Consider the following 27,736-nt stretch of genomic DNA (forward strand, 5'->3'; position numbering starts at 1 on the left):
TAACACATTTCTGGCTTATTGGTCCTTAGTGGGTTTTTTAATACATGGAAATTGTCTATACTTTTATGAGTTTTAAATTTGAGACAATTTTTTTTATCTTGAGTAGATTTTGTTTTTGCCAAGTTGTATCCGAAAAAGGAAGCATCAGTCCTTAAAGTAGATCAAGCTCTTTCATTTCTTCCTGAAATTTCATTACAATAATGTTTTATCTGAGTATGACATGTTTCCTGAATGGAATCAGGGAGTGTAGAGCTATTTGGTTATTAATCATTTGCATTACAACTTAAGTGTATTTCATAGCCAGAGTACTTGCCCTGATTTAAATGCACTACCAAAAGCAACAGAACTAGGCAAAACAAGATGGGGATGGGTGTGTGGCCATAGCAGCTGCTATTTTACATACACTAGCCAGTTTTAAGAAGGGTTAGTAAAGGAGAAAGTGGTACATATTGTACAGAGGGAGCCTGGCAGTTCAAAGCAGGATCCCCAGGGTGGCTTGGATGATGGATCCCATCTTGTGGTTTGGGCCTGTCTCTGATTAAGAGTGAAGCGAAAGTAAAGGATTTGCTTCCATTAGTTCTCCTGAAATCCACGCCTTAAGGTCGTCAAAGACGCTAATGTTTATGGGTTCCATCATGTGAAGTGCTGAACCGCTGCTGCAAGTCTGCACTCTCCACTCCTCTTCTGTGCACCAGGCAGCCCAGCATCGCACTGTCAAGGCCCCCGGCCCCGGTGTCTTGATAGGTCAGATTATGAAGCCCACGTGCAGTGCTAACACTGTAAGCGACGCAGAGCAGCTGCACCAGCGGGCGCACGGGAACAACACTCCCACCACCCCAGACCCCAGAAGACTCTGCTGACAGAGGCTCTGCTGTCAATCAGATGTCGAGAGAAGTCTGGAAACCACGCCCACAGCCTTTATCCCCGCCCACACACCGCCTCCTCCCTCTTCTCCCCTCGCTCGTCAAACAGGACAGCCCCAGCCCGTGGAAAAAGGGGAGGGAGCCCGTTCTAAATCCCGCCCTCTTTGCAATCCCATAGGCTAGCGTGATCTTGTCGCCTCGGGATTGGCTGACGCAGCAGCCAGGCAGGGCCAGCCTGGGCGGGGTCGTTCCCTTTCTCCCCCCTCGCCGCCAGCCAGCCAGCCCCAGGCTAGTAAGTCAGAGAACAGCGCCGTTCCGGGTGCGGGCCAGGCGGATTCCTGAGCTGCGGCAGCGCTGGCGGGAGGGGTGAGTCTGACTAGCGGCCGTTCGGGCGGAGGGAACTTTTCCGGCGGGGATGGGAGACTTTGGCCGTTGGGACGGTTGGAACCGCCGAGTAACGGTAGCTTGGGGAGGTGCCGGCCGGCCTCCCTCCCGAGTCCGAGAGCTCTCCCCGCCCTTGCCCGACGGGTGCTGCTGCCCCGGCTTGCCCGCCCATGCGGGGCGCCCGGGCGGCGGGGTTGGCTGCGCCGGCAGCTGGGGTTTGTCTGCCTAGCCCGGCCGGCCGGGGTCATCGCAGGGGCGAGTACTGGCCTGACCGCTGGTGCCGTGCCGGGCTTGTCGCCTTGTGTTCCTGGCAGCGAGGAGAGCGCGAGAGTCTCTGCCCCAAGGCGCTTGCCGCCTGGGTAGGGTCTGGGAGCGCCGCCCCCGCACAGCGCCCCGACAGGCGGCTCGGCAGCGAACCCCCTGCTAGATGGGGAAAGCCGAGGCGCCGGCAGCTTAAGCCGCGGCTTGTCTGCCCATCGCCTCGCGAAGAGTTCGGTGCAGGGCCTGCGCGTGTTTTCCTTTAGGAGAGGACGCGCGCGCGTGTGTTTCCTTGTGGCACTTGGGTTATTAATACTGGTTGACCCGCTGGTCTCTGGCTCACGCCTTCACAGGTTGCGAGTCTCTTGGTCTCCTTTCACGCAAAGATGGGGGCAGACCAGAGACGCAAGCGAATGGTCTCTTGCGGTGATGGCTTATTAATAAATAGCTGTACATGTTGCTTCACCAAACGTAGACAAGACAGCTTGTGCTTTCAAGTGCTTGCAGTCTGCTACAGACGAGACAAAGAAGCTGCTGCTATTTATCTCTTCTGTTTCACTAGGCTGAATGTTTCAAATGTCAATTTGTGATGGGCTGTTACTTGTAGAATTTCTGCTTTTCATGTTCAGTCTCTGCTTCCTTTGTCACTTCTGTTCATGTTTTTGTTTAAGCATCTGTAATAACTTTATGCAAAGATTTAAAAACCAATCTGGTACAGTGATGGTTACATTAATGAAAGCAGATTAATTTTCACTAATCACTCTAGCATGTTTCCTCTTCTGCATTGATTTCTGTCTACTCAGGCAGATATATGAAGGTAGCAGAAAAAGCTCCAATTGTTGAATAGCTGGTGACTGTATTTTCCTGCATCCAGTTGCTCACACATTAAATTTAGGTAACTTAAATTTTGTGCTGTGTATTTGATCTCTTTAAAAAATTAATGTAGACTTTTTGTTTTAAGTTTCTAGGCCTGGAAACTATTGCACTTGCCCCTCTTCTAATCTAACTTTATCTTGTCTTGAAAAGCCTTTGGCATTATTTTCCATTTAGAAGTGTCAGGTGGCTGGCTGGCTGCTGCTCTTTTTCATGTATTTGGAGGGTTTGTGTGACTGCTCTGATTTGCTACTCACTTTGACAACTTAGGTTGCTCATAGTGAAATCAATATTTGGGGAGTTTGTAAGAAGGAAATGGATAACTGAAAGATACAGATGCAGATATCAAGACTGCTCAAAATCCACCATTAAGCTGTAAGTTCATACTTCAAAATAGGTACAAAAAATGGCATATTAAAGAATATATGTGAAGCAGACCATGTTGTAACATTAGAGATCTGACAAACATTTCTATTTTAAAACAGTATGCTGGAAACTGACCCCTTTCCAAGGCATTTAAAAAAAATAAATTAGTGGTCTATTTTTGGGATACAAGCTGACTTTAACATATTAATACATTTGGAATATACTTTAGTCCAGTGGTTCTAAGCCTACTTTCCACTGTGGGCTGCATATGAAACTCTTTGTTTTCTGTGGATCACATGCACGTAATATATATATATATATATATATATATATATATATATATATATATACTACCTGCAAGGAACTGAGAGTGTTACATGGGCTGCAACTGCTTGCTGATTGGGCCACAAGCGGGCCACAAGTTGAGAATCTCTGCTTTAGTCCACTCTTCATAGTATATCATTCCTTTAACATATCAGGTTTAATTCTCTATTGTTTTGCAAGTTAAATCTTCAATTTTGTTGTTTTAGTGGTGACAAATACCACAGTAAATCTCAACAGACACACTTGGGGTTTTTCACCTTCCTCTGCAGCCTCCGTCACTTGCAGGTTTAAACTATTGTAACTTGAAGTGTTTGAATCATGATTTAAGGACTTCAGTAACACAACCAGGAGCGGTTGAGTGAGGCTCTGTGGCCTGCAATGTTCAGGGACCAGACTAGATGATAATCATGATAGTCTGCTCTGGCCTTAAGTACCAGTTCATGAGTCTCACCAGCAAAAGTTGGTCCAATAAAAGATGTTGCCTCATCCAACTGTGTCTCTAGTATCCTGGGACCCCAACATAGTTACAACATTGTACAACTATGATTTTACTTTGTACTAGGCCTGGTGTACAGCTAAAACTTAAGTGAATTCTTCCATCAACCCAGCTACTGCATCCGCTACATCAGTGGGAAAAATTCCTTCCATCAATTGTAGGAAGCATCTACATTAAGTCCACTGTAGCTATGCAGCTGTCGCTGCTATACAGGCAGTCCCCGACTTACGTGGATCCGACTTACGTCGGATCCCTAGATACGAACGGGGTGAGGCAACTCCCGCACATGCGCAGCAGCATTCCCGGGGCTCGCTCACCTGGCTCCTAGGATCCTCCTCCTCCTCGGGCCAGCTCCGACTGGGGTCCCACAGAGCTGCCGGGCAGAGGAAAAGTGCCTCCCCACGCCCGCTGCCCCCCCCCACCCCCCTGCCAGCAACAGGCTGCCCCCTCCCCTGAGCAACAGGCTGCCTAACAGACAAAAGCAGCCTCTCTGCCCCTCCTCCCCTCTATACATGCCGGGCTCCCGGAGCGCAGCAGCGTCCCCGGGGCTAGCTCACCTGGGTCCTAGAATCCACCTTCTCCTCCTCTTCGGCTGGCTCCAACTGGCCTCTGCCTGCAGCAGCTGGCCACAGGGACAGGGATCCCACAGAGCTGCCGGGCAGAGGGAAAGTGCCTCCCCACGCCCGCTGCCCCCCCCCCCCCCGCGGCCTCGCATCCTGCACGCCTCCCCCCTCCCCCCCTGCCAGCAACAGGCTGCCCCCTCCCCTGAGCAACAGGCTGCCGAACAGCAGACAAAAGCAGCCTCTCCGCCCCTCCTCCCCCTATACATGCTGGGCTCCCTGGGCAAACAAAGACTCCACCAAAACAAACAAAGTGCTGGCCTCATTGTGTTAGCAAAAAAAGGACCCTCCTCCTAGAACCCTGGGTGGTGTGTGGAAATAAAGCTATTAGCTCAAAGCATGGTGCAGAGCTGTTTGGTATTTGATGAGTTACTCCTTTAGTCCTGAGTTTGTCACAGGGACAGAAATAGATGTGAAATCTTCTGAACAGGGGAACAGACAGCAAAACAAACATTAGAGGGGAGTTAACCTTTCCCTATGCTATCCAAAACTAAAAAAAATGTTTGGCTAGAGTTTCCCCTACAATATGTACCAGTTCCGACTTACATACAAATTCAACTTAAGAACAAACCTACAGTCCCTATCCTGTACGTAACCCGGGGACTGCCTGTAGTGTAAACATGGTAATTAACCCATGCACCTTTTTTTCCTGTTTAAGATGAAGTCTAAATATATAGAATATATTTACTAATTATGCTTCCTATAGTAGCAAATGAAAAGTCTTGAATTTGCATGAATTATAACAGGAAGAACAATAATTTTAAGGCGGAGCTTTTATTTAAAAGTTAAAGCCTTCAGTGCACACTTGATACTTGAGCTCTTAAAGTGAAATTTAAATTTTTAATTGAGATTTGAATGTTAAAATTTCTGGGTGTAGAAAGTACACTAGAACTCAGGGTTGCACTAGACCAGTGGTGGGCTGCCTGTGGGCCACGGGCTGCATGCAGTCCATAGGATCTTATGTGCTCACCCTCAACATTTTAGACTTTGTTTATGTGTACAAGTTGAACCTCTCTAGTCCAGCACACTCTGGTCTGGCAATGTCTGTGGTCTGGCATGATTTTAGTTAGCTGGACGTCCACTTATCGTGGGTATAGCCAAGTTTCCTGCAGTCCCATAAAGTTTTACCGTTGCTAGTCCTTGCACTTGGTGTTGTGTGCTGTTATTTAGCTCTCATTTACCCCCAATGTCTTGTAAGAGCCCAGTAAGAAGTGGAAGTGTTGGTAATGCTGCTAGATGATATTGACCTTGTGTGATTCAGCCAATTCTCTGGTTCGGCACTGATCAGGTCCCAAGGGTGCCCGGATGCCTCTGTTACAGCAGATATGTCCTAACTGGACAAATATGAAGCCTTCTGTATAGGATTTTCTGTCTTGAAGTGATGCAGTTGGCATGGGGAGGGAAATCTGTCCTTTAAAAAAAAAAAAAAAATTTAATTAGTCTGAGACCACAAGCACTGAAGATGCCATAATAATCATTTGGCTATTGCATATTGTTAGTATAGGACAGAGTTCTAACTACTATGATGTCTTCATGATATAGCTAAATAGTAAATATCCATAGTGTTGCTTACAGTAGCGTTACTATTATTTGGCTATCTCTTACACTGGGGAGGGAGTAGGGCAAGACAGCTTCCCCAGGCCAGATGTTGCCCACTAAGCCAGTGGATCCAGCCCCCCGGCTGCTAAAAAATAGTTGCTCATGCAAAACCAATACAATGTCTTCGAACGCATTTGTTTTGGTAGCTTTGACGATACTACATCACATCAAGTTTTGACCAATACCACTTTAAGTTGTTTACAGTTTTTATTGTTTATTAAATTTAGTCATAGGTATGTTGCAAAAATGACACTTTGGCATTTTGGGTACTGTTGTTTCACCTCATTTAAAGGCTTATAATACCACTTGACAGTTCCACATCAGACCTGCTCGAAAGGTACATAAAATACATTCTCAAATGATATGATAGAGTATATGGGTGTGTGTAGGTTGAGTACATTAAATTCCACAAGTGACGCTGTTTGGAGAATTGCTTCATGCCTAATTGGCTTGGTTGTTTGTGACTTAAAACAACAACAAAACTTGAACATCTACTGCACAACATTTAAAAACAAACAAACAGTGAGATCTTTTGGGTGTATTGTCAATTACAGCAAACTTTCAGTTCATGTTATGTTAATGTCCTGGATACTCCTACTAGAATTGAGATTTTTTTTCTTGGATATTTTTTAAATCTGCTGTGCAGTATGTGCCCGAATTGGAATTGCAGTCCGAATCAAAGGCATAAAAATAGTAGGCAGTCTTAGTCTCGTAAAATTGTAGTATTTAGTTTGTCTTTTTACAGACGTTTCTTCACATTCATCACCATGTTAAATAGAGATGTTAAAATACGTTTAGCCACGTATATGCTGAAATTTTCAGTGGTTACATGTGGTGGACAGGTGGCTCCCCGAGAGCCAGTACACACAGGGAGCTGGCTTTTAAGCTGGCTCCCCTTGTGTATGTGTAACTGTGAAGGTTAACCAATGAGCCCAGACTTTCACACCCTTAATGTTTGTTAATGTGCTCTTGATTGCCTGAGACATTACAACCAATAGGTGAATTCTGATTTGTATATTTCACCATGCCTAATGATGGGTCCTGTTTCAGTGACTTTCTTTCCAGTTTATACGTGACTATAAAATTACTGGGAGTAGAATAAAGTTATTAGTCAGTTTAGTGGAAGTATAAATTTACTTATAGTAATAGATGATGCCCCAAGGTAGTATGTGGGAGGGGAGGGGGGGGGGGGGAAGACAATTTCTTAATCCCATTACATTTTCTGTATTGAGAAGGTGAGTGAAGGCACAAATGAGAACTACAAAGAGAGTAAACTAAATAACCACTGCTGTGGAGGACCTAGAGAGAGAGAGAGATTGAATGTTGGTTATATCTCAATAAGACATTTTCCTCCCTCTCTGACCTCCCTGAAAAAAGTTATATGGAAAGCATGGCTAAGAAATTAAAAGTAATATTGGTTGAACAGCAAAACAATTACACTAGTGCTGTACATTTTTGTACATTTTTACTAGCTTCCTTTGTTTTTTGTGGACATGCACTCAATCTACACAAGGGGTAAGGTGGCTCTTTTTAAAAAAAAATCTATGTTAACCTTTTAATTAAACAGCACAGTATGATTTGAAATAGCGCACAATCCTAATTAATTCACTTCAGTGCTAAAACCATTATGTTTCTTATGGCTTCCTGCTGTTTGTGCTGGATAAATGTTTATGCTTCACTAAGACATTAACTTCATCCTGGTGATGGATTGTGCATAAAAATAGCTTCACCTTGTAAAAAATTAATAGCGGTACTTAAGATTACTACACAAAACCCTTTAGGGAATGTTACTACAAGTCCAATTTTAACACAAAACCATTTAATTATTTTTCTTCTATTTCAAAATATGTAAAATAGAAACTACAATTGCCCTACTGGAGAATTTCAGTTACAGCAATAATATAAAATTCCTTAAACTTTACAAGTATTCTGTAATTATTTTAGTAGTGCAATTTTTTTAGATAAATTAACTGAACCCTTTGGAGTAACAAACACCGTTTAGAATTATATAAAACTTGTATGTCAGTAATGCCAAACAAACCCCACTTTCTTAATTTTGACTACTTCTGTTTTCACAAGTTTGAAAGAACTGGAGGAGTACTTGGCATTCAAAACTTTTAAAAGATAATTTAACTTTAGAACTAAAAACTTGCATAATAAAACATGGTTCTGAAATACTTTCAATATAAAGAGACTGTTGTAACATTTCAGATTTTAATTCTACTTTAATAAGAAACTTTTCAGCTCTGGACATGTGGAGAAGAAAGAGAATTTGAATTAGTGAAGAGTTACAGATATTTTAAAACATCATTGAATCTCAGGACGCATAATGGTTATGCTTTATTAATTTAGACCATGGGCAGTGAAAGTCTCTTCTGTCAAAATGTTTAAAAAAAAAACAAAACAAAAAACCTTAAATACCAACGAGAACTTTTTCTGGTTACTACTTCTTAGTAACATTACCTTCCTAGTGATAGCTTAACAGACAGCCACAATACAGTAGCCATCAAGGGAAAAATGGGTCATATGATTAGTCTGCAACATCAAACATTCTGAGCTGGGATTAGGGGCTTGAGAGGTGTAAAAAGGGAGAGAGGATGTGAGGTAGAGAAGTAGATAAGTCCTACTTAAGCACAAGACTGAAAGTTGGGCACTTCGCCAGTCCTTGCAGTAATTTGGGAATATACTCTAGTGCTTTCTGCTACACTTCAAGGAGAGTCTAAGGTCATTTTTGACTGAATAATTCCTCTGACAAAAGCAAAGATCATTTATAAGACATAGCACTTGCTATCTTCCTTGGAGCAGGCACGTGTGTTATCTGTACATAACTTAAACTATATAAATCTTAGAAGAAATTTTTCCCCGAAATGTCCTTTCAGTGGATATTGTAACTAAAATTAACTTTTCTTACTAAAATATTATAATAATATTTTGGCGCATAGATTGCATTGTCTGAAGTACAGAAAAATGTTTTTGGTGAGTCGTATTTCTTTGTGGCCTATCTACAACTATCTTGTAAAAATATTGCCAATGTTTTTTTATATGAGAACGCTGCAGCTACATCCAGTGTCCTTCAAAGGTTAAGACAACTTAAAAAATTTGAAAATCTTTTTGTGCCTTAAGGCCTGAGTTCAAGGTTTTCTTTCTTCTGTTTGTAACAGATAATGCTACTATTTTAAAGCACACAGAACAGCATTTATCGACAATTCATGGTCTGTCATTTTCCTGTATTTTAGCTCTTGAGTATTTTCTTAAACATATTGTAAAATAAAATAGCTAATTCAAACCTACTAATGTATTCATACATAAAATTTTATATAGCATTAACAGTATGTATAAAATAACGTAGGTCTAGAATTTTTTGTATTGATAGAGGTATGGACATTATTCAGAGTCAGTGTTCATGAAGTATGTCCAAGAAAGTTAAGTAGAGAAATTATGCTCATCTCCCCTTAGCTTAATTGAACCCCGGTAGTTCCTGAATGAGATGGTGATATATGAACTCAGAGGCAGCACAGGATTCACATACCTTCTAAAGGTATCTGTAAAGTGCATATTTAACCTTTTTTAATGGTATAGTTTAATAAATGTATGAATGCAGATGTTGGGGGAAAAATAGTTAAATGAAACTTGATTTATTCTCATTATTAGCTTGCTGTTTCCCTTTATCTCTACTTTAGATGAAGACTGAATTTAGCTCCTGTGTCACAAACTAACGTTGTTAATTTTTATATCCTTTAGTTGGAATTCATTTCTGCTCTTAGAAATCAATAATTTCTGTTTATGTCTAGCAATAGCCTATGGAAACATGGACAAGACGTTAATTAGGTGATAATACTGCTAACTACCAGATTTTTGCTGCTTTTAAACTCTCTTTAAGCAGTTGCATCAAAATCAATATGATTGAGGAGTAAGGTGCTATTCATTGTGAGTAAGGCCATGTCTAGACTAGCGAATTTACAGTGGTCTCAGTGCAGCTGCACTCTAAGATTGCTTGTGTAGCCACTCTGTGCTGGCAGGAAAGAGTGCCTTCATCAACATAACTACTGCTGTTTGTGGAGATGGGTTTTGCGTCAGTTGGAGAAGCTCTCCCAGTAACATACGTATCCATGAAGACAACATTCTATTGGTATAACTTATGTGGCTCTGTATGTGTTTTCTTTTCAAACCCCTGAACAGCATCTATTATATACTTGAGAGAGACTGTCTGTCTGTTCAAGAACTCCTCCTAAATAAGAGCTAAGAGCTAAATAAGAGAATTTGTATACCAAATTCTGTATACAGTTTCCTCTTATCCTAACTTAAAGCAGGGCTACTCAACCCGTGGGCCGCATGTGACCTGTGGCCCGTGGTGTGGTTTGGGTTTACGCAGGGCTTCAACACACAGCCTGTGGGTGGGATCCTTTGAACATGGCCTCCACGGGGAACATGCTGCACAACATCATGAATTTCTTAATTGATCCATTATCTTCCTGGCACAGAAGTTAAGCTGACTCTGTGACGGACCGGGCCGTGTCTGGGCACAGCTGAGGGCGTCCGCTCAGGGCGAATTGCTCAAATCCGGGGCTCCTTACAGCCCACAGACTGGTGACCTCTCCAAACAGGCCACAAACCCGTCCCACAGAGCGCTTCAGCAGCCTGCCTGATGCCTCACGAGCAAAACCCCTCCGACACCCCAGCAATATCCGTGCCCCAGATGGCCCCGGGCCTCATACACAGGTGGGGGGTCCTAGCACCCAATCCCACCTACCCCGAACAAGTTCTGTCGGGTTCCAAGAAACCAGCCACAGATCCCTGGTCAATTTACCCTCTGGACCTTACCCACAAATCACGCTGGGCCAATCCTTTAGAATCTAAAACTAAAGGTTTATTATCGCAAGAAAGAAAAGCATGAGAGTAAGGTTGTTAAAGAATAGTACATTACATGCACCGAATCTCCCAGTCCTCGATGCAGGCTCTACCAGAGATGTTACAGCTGCTGGTTTAAAAGTTCTTGTTGCACATCCTAAGCATCAGGATGGGTTCACAGGTCTTCCAGGCTCTTCAATCCCTGCAATGCTGCCTCTGGGATGAAGTGCTGGGCTGAGAACCAAATGGCATCGACCACATGGCCTCTTTATACCTCCTTCCTGGCCTCTTCTTGTATGCAGCAGGTCACCTGGTCAGAGGCCAATCTCTGTTTCCTGCTGGCTGCTCTCAGGTGACAGCCCCCATTCTTTGGGTGTGTCCTTGGCCCATCAAGTGCCATTGTCCTACAGGGCCTGGCTAATCAGCCTGTCCATAGCAATGCTTAACCACATTCAGAGAAATATTCAGCTTCCACACAGATTACAGATTCCTACCTACACACACAGACATTATACACTCACATAAATAGCGTACATAAGATCAGCAAACAATAAGCTCCCATTCAATACCCCACATGGCTCCCTTTTATACCAATTTCTGGGGCCAACACCCCCACCTAGGGGTGCAGCAGCGATCTGGCTGCTTCCCTCCAATTCGGTAATGTGACAGACTGGTCTGTAGCTTCCTGGGTTCTTATTTCCCTTTTTATAGATGGGCACTATATTTGTCCTTTTCCAGTCTTCTGGAATCTCTCCCAACTTCCATGACTTCAAAGATGATAGCTAAAGGCTCAGATACCTCCTCTAGGAGCTCCTTGAGTATTCTAGGATGCATTTCATCAGACCCTGGTAACTTACATCTAACCTTTCTAAGTAATTTTTAACTTGTTCTTTTTTTATTTTAACTTCTTAACCTCCCCCATTTTCACTAGCATTCACTGTGTTAGGCATCTTGTCACCATCAATCTTTTTGGTGTAAACTGAAACAAAGAAGCCTTTAAGTACCTCTGTCATTGCCAAGTTTCCTGTTACTGTTTCTCCATCACAGAGCGGAATCACTGCCATGGCACCGCCTGCTGGTAGTTCTGGGAATTAACTTTTCTTTGCTTGCTGGATGCCTCCCTCTGGCTAGTGTTTCCCCATGTCCTCAATTCACTCTCCTTTCTGGACCCGCATCACATACAGACTGCAGTATCCTCTTCAGGACACTGCCCTATGGCAGTACCCACTTGTCTCTTGACCCCCTTTTGGGGGGTGGGGTCTTTATCAGTTTCTGCACTCCAGGGTTCTCCCTTCCCAGGGAACACCGAGTTCCCCTATACCCTCCTGGCCTCATTGACCCACTGCCTCAGGGGCAAACTGCAGTCTGAAATGCCACTCATGCTTGGCAAGGGGGTATGAACCTACTGCTTTTGCCTACCCTGGCTGCCTCTCTGCAGCCCTAGCAGCCTCAGACCATGCTTCAGGCCTTGCAGCCTGGGAGCTTGCCTGGCAAGAGCTTTCTAGCTCTGTCTTCCTTCCCCAGCACTGCTCTAGCTCCAGGAAGCCTCCTGCTTCCCAGGCAGCTGGGTCCCTCCTGCTTTCCAGCCAGAGTAAGTCCTCACCGCTCTCTTCAGGATCCCTTCTTTATGTAGCCCCCAACTGGGCCCTAATGAGCAATAACTGCTTCAGCTGCGGCTTCACTTTCACATTATTTTTAGATCATGTAAGATCTCCTGGTTAAGCCAAGGTGGTCTCTTGCCATACTTTTTATCTTTCCTACGTAGTGGAATAGTTTGCTTTTGGCCCTTAATAATGTCCCTTTGAAAAGCTGCCAATGAATGCTTTTATTGTACTGATCTGGGCCAAAGTATTGTTCCTTGGCACCATTTGACTTTCAGTTCCTAATCAAGCATATTGCACGCTGTTATAGTTAGGGATGTGAAAGAGTAGTTGAGTAGACAATTAACTATTAAGCTTAGGCTCATTGGTTAATCTTCTTGACTACTTGCATTCTTTCTCATCCTCCCCTCCCACCTTCCCTCCCCCCCATGTCAGACAGCAAGGAGTGGTGGGGAGCATGAGCTGGTGCTGGGGGAGCTGGCTTAAAACCCTGTTCCTCCAAGCACCAGCACCCTGGTTGCCCGCCCCTGCGTACTGCTGCCTCTATTAGCAGGCCCTGGCTTGCCATGGGCAGAGGCTGCTTCACAGCAGCAGACCCTGTTTGCAGGAGGTCCAAGCTCCCCACGGGCAGGGGCTGCTGCTGCTGTAGCAGTCTCTGTCCACAGCGAGTCTGGGCCCACAATGGGCAGAAGTGCCTTTGCAGCAGCAGCCTCCCCCACCACCTCACCTCCAGCAGCCTCTGTCTGCAGGGAGCTCGGATTCCCTGTGGATGGGTTCCTGCCACCCCACACTGCTGCCTCTGTATCAGAGTCAGTGGCGCAGGGCAGCAGGCAGCTGCTCTGTGAAGGAAACTAGTTTTTAAACTGGCTTCCCTCACAGAATGGCTCCCACCTGGCACCCTGCACCCCGTGAGGTGGCAGGGAGATATCTGGGTGTGGGGCTGAATTTCACTGGCTGCTGGCCCTGCCTCTGGGGACTATAGAATAGTCCTTTAACCACTAAGAATTCATATTCTATTACCTGCTATCTAACATCTCTAGTTCTAGTCATCATGCATGTTATACTTAATGGTAAGGTGAGAATGTGGTTCTTTAACACATTGCATTTTTAAAATAATTGAATACACAAATGCTGTATTGCCCCAATGAACATTTTTTTTTTTTAAGTATTGCATTGAAATGTTCACCGCAGTTTCCAATATCCCAGTATTGGTTCTACAAATCTAGGCTCTGAATTCTTAAGCACCAAACAATGGTAAGGAGCTGTGCATTATGTTAGAAACATTAGGTAGTTGAAAGCTGAGAATCAGATTTATGCTTATGCTTAGATTATAATGTAGATGGGAAGAAGGAATGTTGAGAGCCAATACAGCTATTAAATGAAAAACAAGATGAGCTAGAAAATGGCTAATTCACAAAGGCTTTTGAACCTAAAAAGGCTTCCTTTCTAGCAAACTTTACAAATAGCATAATTTGTATAATATGAAAATTCCTGATGTATTCACTTAACTGTCATAAACTTTGATGGATGCATTAGAGGCTGCTAGAAGGTGACAGCCTCCCTTTGTCCTCTTGTGTAAAAGTGGATCAGACTTGACCAAATAAAAAAGCCAAGGTCTTATAGAGGGAGTAGTAATTGTTCGCAATTTCAGACTACATAAATATGTATCTATACAATTTATTTTTAAAAGAATTGAAGGAGAGCTCCTGTGTACTCCCTAAAGTGAACAGATTTTTATATTGCACATCAGGAACTTTTTGTAAAATATATGAATGTTAAATCTCGCTTCAAGTTCCTGTCTTCCAGATTAGGGTTGTAATAGTACAGCCACTCCCCGACTTACGAACACACTGACTTACGACCATCCATACTTACAGCCAACCTCCCATTAACCCCATTATAATATTTTCAAGTTGAGAACCATGTACGTCAAGTTTTTCAAACAGCACGGGCAGCGCATTTAAGGGTATTTCTGACTTATGACCAAATTGAGTTACAACTAGGTGTTCGGAATGTAACCCATTCGTAAGTCGGGGACTGCCTGTATAGTTGATGAACCGATAAGCAAAAACATATAGGTTACTGTTATAGACATTTCCCCTTCCCATCCACCAGTAAATTTTGTAGTGGGTTGGCCAGCAGCCAAGATCAGCCCCGGCTTGCATTGGCTCCTTGACTTACCCCTACTGCAGCTCTGCATTTAAAGTGTATTAGGAGCCAGGCGAGCAGGCAGCCAGGCTCAGTTCCAGCTTTTGCTGGGTCTGGGAGCTCAGATTCCTCCTCTCCGCCCTCTTCCTCCCCCTGAGAGAGGTTGCCTGGGAACTATAGAATAGTCGACTAACAATAAGAATTCATGAGGTTAATCAACTATTGAATTAACCAATATTTAAGATCCCTACTCCAGATAGCAAGTTATAACTCCTTTGTGCCACTAGACAGATTTTATTTCCAGTTGACGAAGTTTTGAGCCTCACTGAAATGCGTATAAAGTGGATAATGAGAATTGTTGGATTGTAATTTGTCTGACTTTGTCAACATTGTTGCTGATGGTTTCACTTAATTAAGATTCTGTTTTTATTGAAATTTGAATGCAAGATCCCAACAAGCCATAAATGATCTTTCTGTGCAATACAGGCAGTCCCCGAGTTACGCGGATCCGACTTATGTCGGATCCGCAGTTACGAACGGGGCCCTCCCTCTCCCTGGTCTCCAGCAGACCAGGGAGAGGAAGCAAAGCGGCGGAACACGCGGGCAGCGGACAGCCCAGACGTGTCTGGGCTGTCTGCTGCCCGCGTGTTCCGCCGCTTTGCTCCCTGTCCCCCTGGTCTGCAGACCAGGGGGACGGGGAGCAAAGCAGAGCAAAGCTGCGGAGCCTGGGGTTCTTAAGTTGAATCTGTATGTAAGTCAGAACTGGCGTTCAGATTCAGCCGCTGTTGAGACTGATCAGTTTCAGCAGCGGCTGAATCTGGACGCCAGTTCCGACTTACATACAGATTCAACTTAAGAACAAACCTACAGTCCCTATCTTGTACGTAACCCGGGGACTGCCTGTATAGCTCTTTTTAAAAATAGTTATAGTTTGTGAGAAGGAAGAGATCAGTTCTCAAATGTATGGGTAGCACACTCTAGCTTGTATACAGAGATGACTGTTTGTTTGGAAATGCTTTTACCATTGGTCAGAACCCAGTCAAATGCATAAGCCTCAGTCTCTTGACTTGAGGAAAAGGCTTTTTGAAAGGCACTATGAAAGCGATAAGGGAGTTGTTGAACCATATTTTTGAGAAAATCTGTTATTTATTTATCAGTAGGTAGAAAAGCGCTGCTCATCTCCTCTTCCCCCTTCACTTTGGGAGGATAGTGGTTAATTCCTTCAAATTAGTGCAAAGAGCAAAAGGAAATATTGAGAAAGTGAAGGATTCCTCCAACAAAATGTTTTTGGTTTTTTTGAATAGCTCTCCCTATGTGTTGACAAACTAATTTCCGTCTAATATAGAAGTTTATTTTGGTATGTCATTTTACTGGGCTCCCAAAGCACATGCTTAGTAGAGCTCTTCAAAACTTCATAATCCCTGCCCTTTTCACATGTATGCTTTGGGAGAAGTGCTGTAATAGTCTTCATTGCTCATCTATAAAATCATTCAAAGAGAGCAATTCTGTGGATAAGCAGCATTTGGCGATATGGAGTTGGTAGAATGTTCACTTTAGAAATATGAAGTGTGGCTGTGGGGGGGAGGGAAATAAGGGTCAAAATGAAAATCATTGCCCTAAAATTGATTGGGAAGAGTTCTAAGGGGAAAAGTGAGTCTAGGCAAAACAGTAATGACCTATATCACTAGAGCTAATTAGATTCACATGCAATCTAATCTTCTTTTTTTTTCCTTGATCATTCTCCATCTCCTGCACTCTAGTTTATTACTTGACAGCTACAACTTTTCTCGCTAGTTTCTAAAACTGTATTCACTGCTTGTATTTATGTAGTACTACTCAGATAATTATTGCTTGATGTTTATTTTTGCAGCATACTAATTAGTGACATTCTGATGACTAAGGTCTGGTCTATACAAGAAAATTAGTTCAGCATAATTGTCACTCGGGTTGAAAAATCCATACCCCCAGAGCAGCATAAAATGACATAATCCCCTTTGTACCCAGTGCTAGGCTGACCGAATGAAAGAATTCTTCCATTGACCTAGCTACCACCCATCAAGGAGGTAGATTCCTTCCATTGGCATAAGTAGTGTCTACACCCTGACAGAGGCTGTTCTGCAGGGAGTTCGGACCACCGTGGACAGGGTCTGCTACCGCAAAACAACCTATACCCTCAGCGGGCCCAGGTTCACTGTGGACAGAGGCTGCTCTGCGGGATGAGGAGTAACGCCTGTCTACGAAGAGCTCGGATCCCCCACAGACACGGGTTGTTTTGTGACAGCCTCCCCTGCACCAACTCTACTGCTGCTGCTTCTGATAGTGGAGCTGGTGCTGGTGGGATCTGGCTCTTCTGCTGGCTCCCCCTGACACTGGCTCCTGCTCTCTCCCCCCCCCCCCCCCCCTTGCTGTAGCAAGAGGGGAGAAAGGTGTGTCATTGGCCAGATTAACTGACTAGACTTATTGATTAATCCAGGAGTTTTCAAACTTTGTGATAGTGCGACCCCACTCTAAGGTGCTCATGACCCCCCCAGGGGGTCGGGATCCACAGTTTGAGAAATGCGGGGTTAATCATACAGTCGACTACACATTGACATCTCTAGTGGATTCTTTGAGAGGTGCCTCAAAAACCGTTGTGTTATGGGAGGAACTCACATAACCTAAGCGACTACGATGGTTCTCTCTAAAGATTAAAAGGATTTTACCGTGTTCTTATAAACCTATATCTCTGAATTATGACAAGTATTTTAGCAAAAATACTAACTAGTATAATACTAGCAGAAGTACAGTCTATGCTCTCAGATTATATTACCTCCATTCCTGGAGATATCTAAGAGCAGGTTAAATAGTGGTTGGTCCTGCCATGAGGGCAGGGGACTGGATTCAATTACCTCTCGAGGTCCCTTCCAGTTCTGGTGTTCTGTGATTAATCCAGATCAAACTAGATAGACAAATGTCAGGCAGTGTTTCTGAGAGTACTTGGAATCATCCATAATGCCAGCTGTGGGGGGCGGGGGAAATCAATTTCTCTTATCAGTAGACTCAGGGAAAGCCTTTGATGGAATAGAATGGAACTTTCTGTTTCAATGGAGTTTGGCTCCCAGTTACGTCAATGGATAACTGCTCTTGGACTGGTGTAATGTGGCTAAATATCCCAATTGTGAATTACACAAAGGTAGATAGGGATGTCCGTTGGGCCCTTTATTTTTATTTTTTAACTGGCTGTGGAGCCTTTTGTGGAATTGACAGATGAAAAAACAATGGATCCATCACAGGAATATTTCTTATAGGAACACACCAGAAATCAGTGTTGTCTGCAGCGATGTAATATTTTAGTACGGTCAAGAACCACCCACCTTGGTTGGCTCCTAGCGTGCACTTACTCCCCCGGAGCTGCCTGTCCCCTCCCCCCATCCTGCTACTTTGATACAGAGGCGGCAGCATGGGAGGGGCATCGGGCATCAGCTGGTACATGTAGGAAGCTAGTTTTCAAGCCTGAAAACTGGTTCCCCTCAAGCATCGGCTCCCGCCTGCCCCCCCCCCCCCCACTGCCTCTGACAAAGAGGCAGCAGCATAGGGGCAGGCAGCTCTGTGGGAGCTGATATATGGGGAGAGCCTACTGGAAAGCCACTTTCCATGTGTTCTGACTCCTGCCTGCCCCCTCACTCCCTGCACTCCTGCCTCTCTATCAAAAGCAGCAGCATGGGAGTTGGAGGTGGCTCCAATGGAGCCAGTGCTCACAGGGAGTCAGCTTTTAAGCTGGCTCCCCACAAGCATCGGCTCCTGCTTGCCTCCACCTATTGGCTCTGTAGGAGGGGGGAGGTGGCTCCATGAAGTCGGAAACATGTCGGGAGCTACCTTAAAAGCTGTCTTCCTACATATATTAGTTCCCACCCCTCCCTTGCTGCCTCTAAAGCAGCCCGGGGGGGGGGGGGGGGGAGGATAGGGGGGAGGAGAGGGAAATGTTTGTAGTCAATAGGATTAACGGATAAGTCCAGGCTTATCGGTTAATTGTGTAGCCGACTACACATTCATAGAATCCTAGGGCTGGAAGAGACCTCAGGAAGTCATTGAGTCCAGCCCCCTGCCCAAAGCAGGACCAACCCTAACTAGATCACCCCAGCCAGGGCTTTGTCAAGCTGAGACTTAAAAACTTCTAGGGATGGAGATTCCACCCCCTCTCTAGGTAACCCATTCCAGTGCTTCACCACTCTCCTAGTGAAATAGTTTTTCCTAATATCCAACCTAAGCCTCCTCCACTGTAACCTGAGACCAGTGCTCCTTGTTCTGTTATGCATCACTACTGTGAATAGCCTCTCTCCGTTTTCTAAGCAGCCTTCAACTTCCTGAAGGGAAGTTCTAATGAAATCCCCCCTCACTCTTCTCTTCTGCAGAATAAATAAGACCAAATCCCTTAGCCTCTCCTTGTAGGTCAAGTGCTCCATCCCCCTAATCATTTTGGTTGCCCTCCTCTGGACCTTTCTCCAGTGCGTCCACATCCTTTGTGTAGTGGTTGGCCCAGAATTGGACACAATACTCCAGATGTGGCCTCACCAGTGCCGAATAAAAAGGAATAATCACTTCTCAAGATCTGCTGGCAGTGCTCCTCCTAATGCGCCCTAATATGCCATTAGCCTTCTTTGCTACAAGGGCACACTGTTGACTCATATCCAGCTTCTCTGTACAGTAAAACTCCAATTGTCCGTCATCCAGTGGTCCGGCACTCCCAATACTCCGGCACCACCTGGAACCCGGAAGTGCTCCAGACAATTGGAGCTGCTCCGGCCGCTTCCCCAAGTCTGCTGCTGCCACTGCTGAAACTGACCAGTGGCGGACTTGGGGAAGAGGTGCAGAGCAGAGCAGATGGGGTGCTGCCCAGTTGGTCCTGCAGCGCTGCCCCTCACCCTCCTGCTCGGCGCCTGGCAGCACCCCAGCTGCTCTGCTCTGTGCCGCTGCTGCTGCTGAAACTGACGAGCGGCTGACTTGGGGAAGCCGGGGGCAGAGCAGCTGGGGTGCTGCGGGGTTGGTCCCGCAGCGCCACTCAGTTGAGGGGAGGTGCTCTGGGACCAACCCGGAAGCACCCCAGCAGCTCTGCCCCACTGCTTCCCCAAGTCTTCACTGCCGCTTTCAGCCTCAGCTGGCCTGTCGCCGGCAGCTGCGCAGGGCTTCCTCTGCCCCCCCCCCCCCCCACAGACCCTTCATAGCCCCCCTTCCGGAGTACCTCCTGATATTCCAGCATATCCGATAATCCGGCACCCCCTGGGTCCCAAAGGTGCTGGATTATCGGAAGTTTACTGTAATCCCCAGATCCTTTTCTGCTGAACTGCTACCTAGTCAGTCAGTCCCCAGCCTGTAACAATGCTTGGGATTCTTCTGTTGAGCCTCATCAGATTTTTTTTTTTTTTTTTTTTTTTTTTTTTTTTTGGCCCAATTCTCTAATCTGTCTAGGTAACTCTGGACCCCGTCCCTGCCCTCCAATGTATCTACCTCTTCCCCCTATCTTAGTGTCATCCGCAAACTTGCTGAAGGTTCAATCCATCCCTTCATCTAGGTCATTAATGAAGATGTTGAACAAAACGGTCCCTAAAACCAATCCTTGGGCATTCCACTTGAAACCGACTGCCAACCAGACATCAAGCCATTGAGCACTACCCATTGGGCCTGACAATCTAGACAACTTTATATCCACCTTACAGTCCATTTATCCAATCCATATTTCCTTAGCTTGCTGGCAATAATATTGTAGGAGACATTGACATTCCTAATGTATATGTCTATTCAGCATTTTGGAGTGAACATCCCAGCCTAAGTCAACAGACTACCACTAGTGAGGCTTTTACAAGTCATCTAAAAATAGATAATGTGTGGACTTCTAGGCTTCGGAGCCTGATCTTCAGTGCAAGCCCCATCTTCAAATCGCTATCTGATATTTTCAGAGCAGTAGTGTGAGCTTTGCTGTGTTTAGTCAATTTGAACTGGGTCAGGAGGCTCATTTCAAAATGGTTGGTAATGGCACCTTTTCAAAGGTATTGAGAAGCAGAGGGAAGGCATGATGAAGAGCTAGAGTTCACAGTACTTCAGGAAAAACAATAGCTTTTGTTCTTAAATTGATTATTTAAGCTTTTAACAGCCCTGGTTTCAAAGTTGTTGTAAGAACCGTATCCTTTCCCTCACCTTATTTCTTTATACTCTCACTCATTGAGTTTAGAATTCTTTTGAATTTTGTTTGGATTTGGGTGGATCTCCATGACTTCGGAGCCAAGGGGAATTGTAGGATATGGTGAGAACTAGAAGACTTACCCAGGGTTGCCCTGGACTGGGGCCACCCCGGGGCAGTGAAGCAGGGGGACGCATTGCCTTGCCGGGGGCAGGGATGGAGGAGGCCATGCTGCTGAACAAAGTTGGGGTGGTCATCCACAAGTATAACTGTCCTTCCCATACCCCCCTTTTTCCTTTCGTCGCAAAACAATTGCATTCCATGCACATCCCATTGTCCTGTAGCAATCAAACGCTGATCTTGTTTTAAGTTATGATAAGAGGAAGCTGCATACCAAATTTGGTGGTCCTAGGTCTTACTGTTTAGGGGTTCTTGAACAAATGGACTCATGGACACACACATTCTTTAAAATATCTAGTAGAATAATATACATTATTTAATGCTTTTTTATAGTACAGAATTCTGCTTGGAAAATGTACAGGCTTCAGATTGCTAAACTTCTGCAGATCCAGTGACAAAAGGGTTCCCTTACGTTGGGGGGAAAAAAGGGTTAAGAGTACTGTTAGATGAGTCACATGGCGGGATGTGGTTGGCAGCTGGAGACAGATTTCAGCCAAGAGGAGTGCTAGTATATGCATAACAGACCATTTTTAATCAGTTCTCAAAAGCTCTCCCATAAGAGCAATGGCTTATGGAAGAAGTTACATGGAGTCCACATGACTTGGAATGAAAATCAGAGGCAGAGACCAAAGAAGTATTCTTTCAGTTGGTAACATTAGCACTGTGAGTAGTGATCACTTAACATTGTTAAAAATGAAGTGTTTATCTAGAGTTTGTTGTTGTTTACTTCTGGCTTTTACTTTAAAAGGACTAGGAAATATGTACAGCTTTGATCAGTACTTGTAAAGAGATGAGTCTCCCTTCCCCCCTCTTTATGCTTGTGGTTTCTCCAAAAAAGAAACTGTTTTAAAGTTGGCACATATTTAGGGGGAAGCATTAGAAAGCAAACGAACCTCACCAACCACAACAAGCACAACATTTGAAGCATTAAATAGCTGTTTCCTCTTTTATAGGCTGGTATGCACAATACTCAAATATTTTCAACTTCATAGTATTTCTTAAAAACTAGAAGACTCATTGCGACTGAAATTGCTCAGCAAATTTGGAATAGTGTAAGGTCTCTGTGATACAGAGGCTGATCTGTGGCATATAATTAGACAAAATGGAATTGCAGATAGCCAGCTCTATTGGCTCTTGTAGCCACTGATAACATGGTTTCACTTACGGAACAAAAAAAGCAGCAAAGACTGAGTGATAACAAAGGTACAGTGAAAATATATTTGCAAATGGATTGTGATGACAAATACTGAGTTATCATTCAAAGCTATAATTGTAATACCTTTACTTCCATGGGGAACTTGAGCCAATTTCCCATTGCATTAGGGCAGTCTTGTGCTGTCCTAACAATGCAAGTCTGGCTTACTAGCCAAACAAGTATAGCATTAACATTGGGGAGTCCTCAGATGGTAGAGAAGCCATTATGTGTCTCTCTTGCTTCCCCATCCTTATAAGTGACATAACCGGGTTAGTGGTGTTGACAATCACAAAAGTTAAAACATAAAGAGGTGAAAGGAAGCGGGTGCACCCTGGGATGCAGCTCTGGCAAGAGTGGGCTAAGCAGCAGCAAAGCCAGCAGGGAGCTATTTAAAGAGCTGGCTGGGACCCGGATTGTAGTACCCGTAAGACATTTTAAGTTGCACTCAATCATCAGAGAAAGTATTATAACTATTACATGTAAAGGATTTTGAAAAGTTGGTATAATTCTTGTGGTTTTTTTTTCTCCTAGTAAACTTACACAGTAAACAGATCCTGCCAGAACAATAGATGCAAAACCTGCCAAGAGATACAGGTTGCACCTCCCTTGTCTGGTACCCTCGGGACCTGACCCATCCCAAATGTGTGAATTTGCTGGATCGGGGGAGGTTCCCTGCCACTGGTCTACCAGGACATTCTCCCTCCCTGTAGCTGGCTCCACTCCCGCTCCACTGCTACTGGGCTCCAGCCTGCAGGACTGGGACCTGCGCTCTGGCCTGTTGTGGCTTCCTGGTTACAGAGCTTCCCAACCACCATGGCCCTGCTTCTCCCCCGGCTGACTGAGAATCCCCGGGGATGGGGCTTGCTAGCTGCCCTGCTGCTGCCCTGCTGGCCAGAGCTGCATGGGGATGGGCCTTGCCTGCCCTGCTCGCCACGGCTCCCTATGGACAGGGTTTACACTCCTGAATGCCGGGGCTGTCTGATCCAGCAACATCCATGGTCTTGCCGGAATACAGATATTGCTGGACAAGAGAGTATGGGATTTCAGAGGTTCGACTAGAGGCAAGTTAATATTTATTGAGGCCCTGAGCACAAATAACATTTGGGTCCCCCACACACTGGGGGTGTAAGGAGACGAGAATCAAGGAGCGCGTGACTGTCCACTTTATAACAAGGCCATGGTAGCCTTGGGCATTCTTGGAACAATGATAGCATGAGCATAGTTTGGGGAAGAGGTGGGAGGCATTGCCTCCCCCAGCCGAAAACGGCAAGCTTTGAGCCAGTGACAACAGGAGGAGTGGTGCTGCTTGTGATTGCCGCTTCAGGTACAAAGCACAGGCAGCACTTGGGGGTCACCAGGAGCAGGAGGGATAACCTGTCAGTGGGAGATGGGCGTGGGCACTGAGTGAGCCTGGGCAGAGTGCACTGGCTACTGAGGCTGGGCCAGTAGCAACGTCATTTGTGCCAGAGGAGCCCTCCTGCCTAGCTCCTAACTTCGTTTCCTTGCTGTGGTTTCCTGTTGCCTCCCACCAAGGGCAGGACCTTTTCTCTCTGTAGTGTCTCTCTGCAGGCCTTGGAGAGGGGGTAGTAGGCTGGGCCAGAGGTTCCACCAGTAGTGGCATATACTGGAGGGTGGGGACACAGACCGGGGGCTCCTTTTGGGCACCCTGGACTCTGCCCAGGTTTCCTGGATAGCTTTCATCTTTGTTCTGTTCTGGCTTCTGACCTGGCGAGGGGGCAGAGTCCCCAGGGGAGAATAGGAGGGGTATGGTCACGGTTCTGGTGCTGGTTTTGAATCCTTTCCCAACTTCCACTCAGATTCAGGTGCTCCCACTTGGCTGGGGCCCCTGGGCATGAACGCCATGGTCCTGTGCATCAGTCCACCCCTGACTACAATGGTCCACACCCCCCTCAATGTGCCTTTCAAAATCCAAAGGTTCTGCACGTGCTTGTGTACTTCACCAGTATACTAAATGCCTCCGTAGCAATTACATAGGTGAAACCAGACAATCACTACACTCTCGAATGAACTCGCATGGAAAAATAAGACACAAACACCAAATTACCTGTGAGTGACAATTCTTTCAAAAGAGAAAAATAGGATGTTTTCAGTTCATAACTTTGCTAGACGCAAAATATTATGGACTAAGTAGAGACATTGGCTTTATGGCTTACTAGAAGATTTACCCACCATTGCTTGGGTTCTTAACTCAATTAAAAAAAAAAAAGAAAATGTACATGCTTCATTTAAATCATAGTGGTGGGGTGGGAGATGAGGGATGCAGTAAGCAGGCTGCCCTAGGGGGAGAAAACTACCCCAGCCCTCTCTCATTGTAGCAACTTGGATCCAGGTGAGACATCTCTCTCCATGGCTGCTACAGCGGGGGATGGGAGGAGGTTGCACATACCCCGGCTGGGGCAGATCTGGTTTTGTCTGCCCCCAGCGCTCCCCAGCCAGAGTGAGGAATGCAGCAAATTATGTGCTTTTCCCTGATGAAGACGAACAGCCAACAATGTTTCCATGTGAATGAGAGGGAGCTTCAGCTCCTTGCCCCCACAACCCTCCCTACAGAGTGCGTGGGTGGTGGGAGGCTTAGGGCTGGGACAGTCCTGGACAGGAAAGGGGTGCCCCTTGTCAGCCCTTTTCACCTGCCTGATGATTCTCTCTCTCTTCTGATACAGTTTTATGAGAAGCAATCCCATTCCAGACACATCCCATTTTTCTGGCACAACCAAACCCTGACCTTGCTTTAAGTTATAAGAGGAAGCTCTATACTGAATTTGGTGGTCCTAGTTCTTATTGTTTAGGAGAAGTTCTTGAACAGACAAACAAATTATTTCAAATTATATAGCAGATTATAACAATTTATAATTTACAACCTCCCTGCCCACCAGCTGCTACCACCATCCTTCTGTGCTCACTTCCTGTTTAATGGACCCTTGAAATATGTTAAGTGCTAAATTCATATTTCAAGGGAATAATTACTTATGTGAGACAATCTATTTGTCCTTGTATTTTATTTACATTCTGAGGTAACTTTCCTAGACCTAAAAAAAGAGTTCTGCGTAAAACACAAAAGCATGTCTGTCACCAACAGAGTGTCTAATAAAAGATGCTCCCTCACTTTTTGTATCTCTTGAACTAAAATACACCTGGCATAAAGAAATGCCTCTGCTCCTGAATCTGCACCCCATACATCCTCTTAAAGGTTTTTAATCAAAGTGAGGTTTGACTTCTGATGCGATCCATGAGCAGAGCATATATCTTTATACTGAATTCTTGGGAGAGTTCTCAAATTCCTTTCTTTTGTAGGACTATGTTAATAAGTCACAGGACTTTCAGATTACTCTAGCTCCTGAATATTGATATCATGGAGTATGCTGAACTTCATCCCTTTCTTCTGAAAATGCTTTTTAGTGCTCTGCCATATCCCTCAATAAATAATTTTTAATATATATATGCGCGCGCAAACATGCACGCAGAGTTCTGAATAATTGGTTTAAACCAACTTTCATAGCTAAGAATTTGCTCACTTTTATAAATTACTATTTTAATGTAGTATATACTTCCTTATTCACTTAATATTTATTTTGCTTATAAGGCATTTAGAATATCAAATGTTTACACTAGCTCATATTTTGCAGTTGTATTCATATAATTGTAACCACAGAGGAAACAGACATGTAGTGAAATTACTTACAATATTCCTTTAATATTTTATTGAAATTTAGGACCAAGCTTTGAATTACTTCAGTGTATTTTATAAATTTTATAGAGAGCTTTGTAAGAGGAAATTCACTCTACATCAGTGGTTCTCAAACATTTTGGCCCATGGTCCATCCTCTCAGCTCAGACCTTTCCGTGGATCACCAGCCAACCACCCATGGGGACAAAATGGGTGCAGGAGGGGGGCAGTGATGCAGAGCAACGTGGGAAATAGGGTGCAGGCAGATCCACCGACGTGGGGGACGTTGGGTTGGGGCAGTTGCCCTTTGAACTGCTGCAAAGGAGCTAGTGGTCTGGGTGCAGAATGAGCCCTCTTACCTTGCCCCGGGGCTGTTGGCCCCATTGGGTGGAGGAGCAGGCTGAGAATGGAGGAGTTTGGGCAAGAGGGAAGGGGAGTGCGGAAACAAGGTTGTGTGCAGAAGATGGCTGGGGGTGGTGTGTCTGGCCAAGAGGGAGGGTGCAGGAGCAGGGTGGAGGTGTGAGTTGGGGAGGGTGAGAAGGCAGGGTCTGGGCACAAGAAGGATTAGGGGGCTCTTACCTGGCTTTGTGCCCTTGCTGCTCCTAGGCATAGTCTCTCACTGCTCTTATTGGCTGCAATTCTGGCCAATGGAAACTGTGGGGAAAGCCTCCAGGCAGGACTCCAAGTGTTGCTGTTTCCCCAGCTGGGGAGAGGGGAAAGAGCAGTGCATGTAGCTGCTTGCTACCTCTGCGAACTGGACCCAGCCCATGAGGCTTGCAGCTTCTCTCTCCCCTTGCAGCAGGAAGCCAGTGCTGGCACTCCAACCTTGCAGGGAAAGGACCGCAGGGTTGGAGTCCCTGTGTGAGCTCCCTGCTGCAGCGGCAGGAGCTGAGCCTTGACCTGCGGCCCGCCTTCAAGTGGCTGTGGACTACTAGTGGTCCGCAGACTGCACTTTGAGATCTAGAGCAGTGATTCTCAAACTTCAGATAAATTGGCCTGTTGATCTTCCCATCGGGGTAGAAGTAGGAACCTCCAGCCTGTGGGCCAGATGTGGCTTGTCAGGGTCTACCACTGATGGACCAAAAGATGCTTTGTTTTTATCTGATCATCCCCAGGTACAGCTGCTTGCAGCTCCCTGTGATTGCAGTTCACTTTTCCTAGCCATTAGTAGCTATGGGAAGCAGTGGCCCAGGTGTGCTGCTTTCTGCAACTCCCATTGGCTGGTAACAGCAAAACCTACCCATGAGGAACTGCGGGGCCACATGTCTGAGGATGTACAAACCATCTAGTGGCCTGCCTGTAACTAACCCTGATGAACTGTATCAAGACAGTGCATCAGAGTTTTCCTACCCCTGCTTTATGCAACCCGGGAAATCTGAGTGCCAGGTTTGTGCCCCCCAATAGTGCGGACTACCTTAGCTGACCTAATGTGGCAGAATGGTAAGCTGTCATTTGTAGTACAGGAGACTGTCGGGAAAAGTAAATCTGAATCTTTCTCCTCTCAAATATTTCATGCGGGCCAGAGCAGCCTTCTGTCTCCTCAAGGAGTGGCTGTCATAAGGGAGTTTTCTAGCACTCCTCCTTCAAAAATTTAGGAGTCCTGAGGTTATGCCCTTTTAGAATGTTGTAATCTGATAAGGACAAAGATTGTTGCTGTCATTAGGTAATAGCTTCTTCCTCTAAGAAAGGGTAAATTGGATTATCTACCAATATTGTGCCACCGTTAATGGCTCAAATCTTCTAAGGGAAATTGCTCTTCAATTAATGGGAAACATTGTCTATTCATATCATGCCATATTACACATCACCACTTATAGTGCTGTTCAATGTGATGTAGCTTTGATTGCCCCTTTCTCCTTCTGAGCTCTTACAATTACCTTTCTTTTGGATGCCCTTCTGATAAATATCTTCTAAAAATATTTCTCTATCCATAGAGAGTTCAGTAACTGCATTATCAGCGTTTTATTAATTTACTGGACAAATCCTTGATAATTGTCCATCTTGGAGCTCATTTTGAGGTACATAATCTGGTAATGTTTCCATTGTTTTAATTCCCAAAATTTTAATCCTTTTTTGTCTTTCTCAGATGGCATTTTTCAAATTATTGTCCATACTACTATGTTGATATTATTCAGATATAGA

The 27,736-nt window shown here is 45.0% G+C and overlaps 1 protein-coding gene across 3 annotated transcripts in view; it reads left to right on the plus strand.

The window, feature by feature from the left end:
• The first annotated feature begins 1,077 nt into the window (after positions 1–1,077).
• The window catches only part of HYCC1 (hyccin PI4KA lipid kinase complex subunit 1), a 74,797-nt gene continuing 48,138 nt past the window's right edge, over positions 1,078–27,736 (plus strand). For 2 of the 3 annotated variants that reach the window (XM_075922215.1, XM_075922217.1), the window contains exon 1: positions 1,078–1,229. The gene's annotated coding sequence lies outside the window, so the exon portion shown is untranslated. Of the gene's footprint in view, positions 1,230–20,944; positions 21,378–27,736 lie in introns of those variants that run through there. The other variant, XM_075922216.1, reaches the window with a different exon arrangement.

Source organism: Pelodiscus sinensis, chromosome 2, assembly GCF_049634645.1.
Source record: "Pelodiscus sinensis isolate JC-2024 chromosome 2, ASM4963464v1, whole genome shotgun sequence".
Lineage (NCBI taxonomy): Eukaryota > Metazoa > Chordata > Testudines > Trionychidae > Pelodiscus > Pelodiscus sinensis.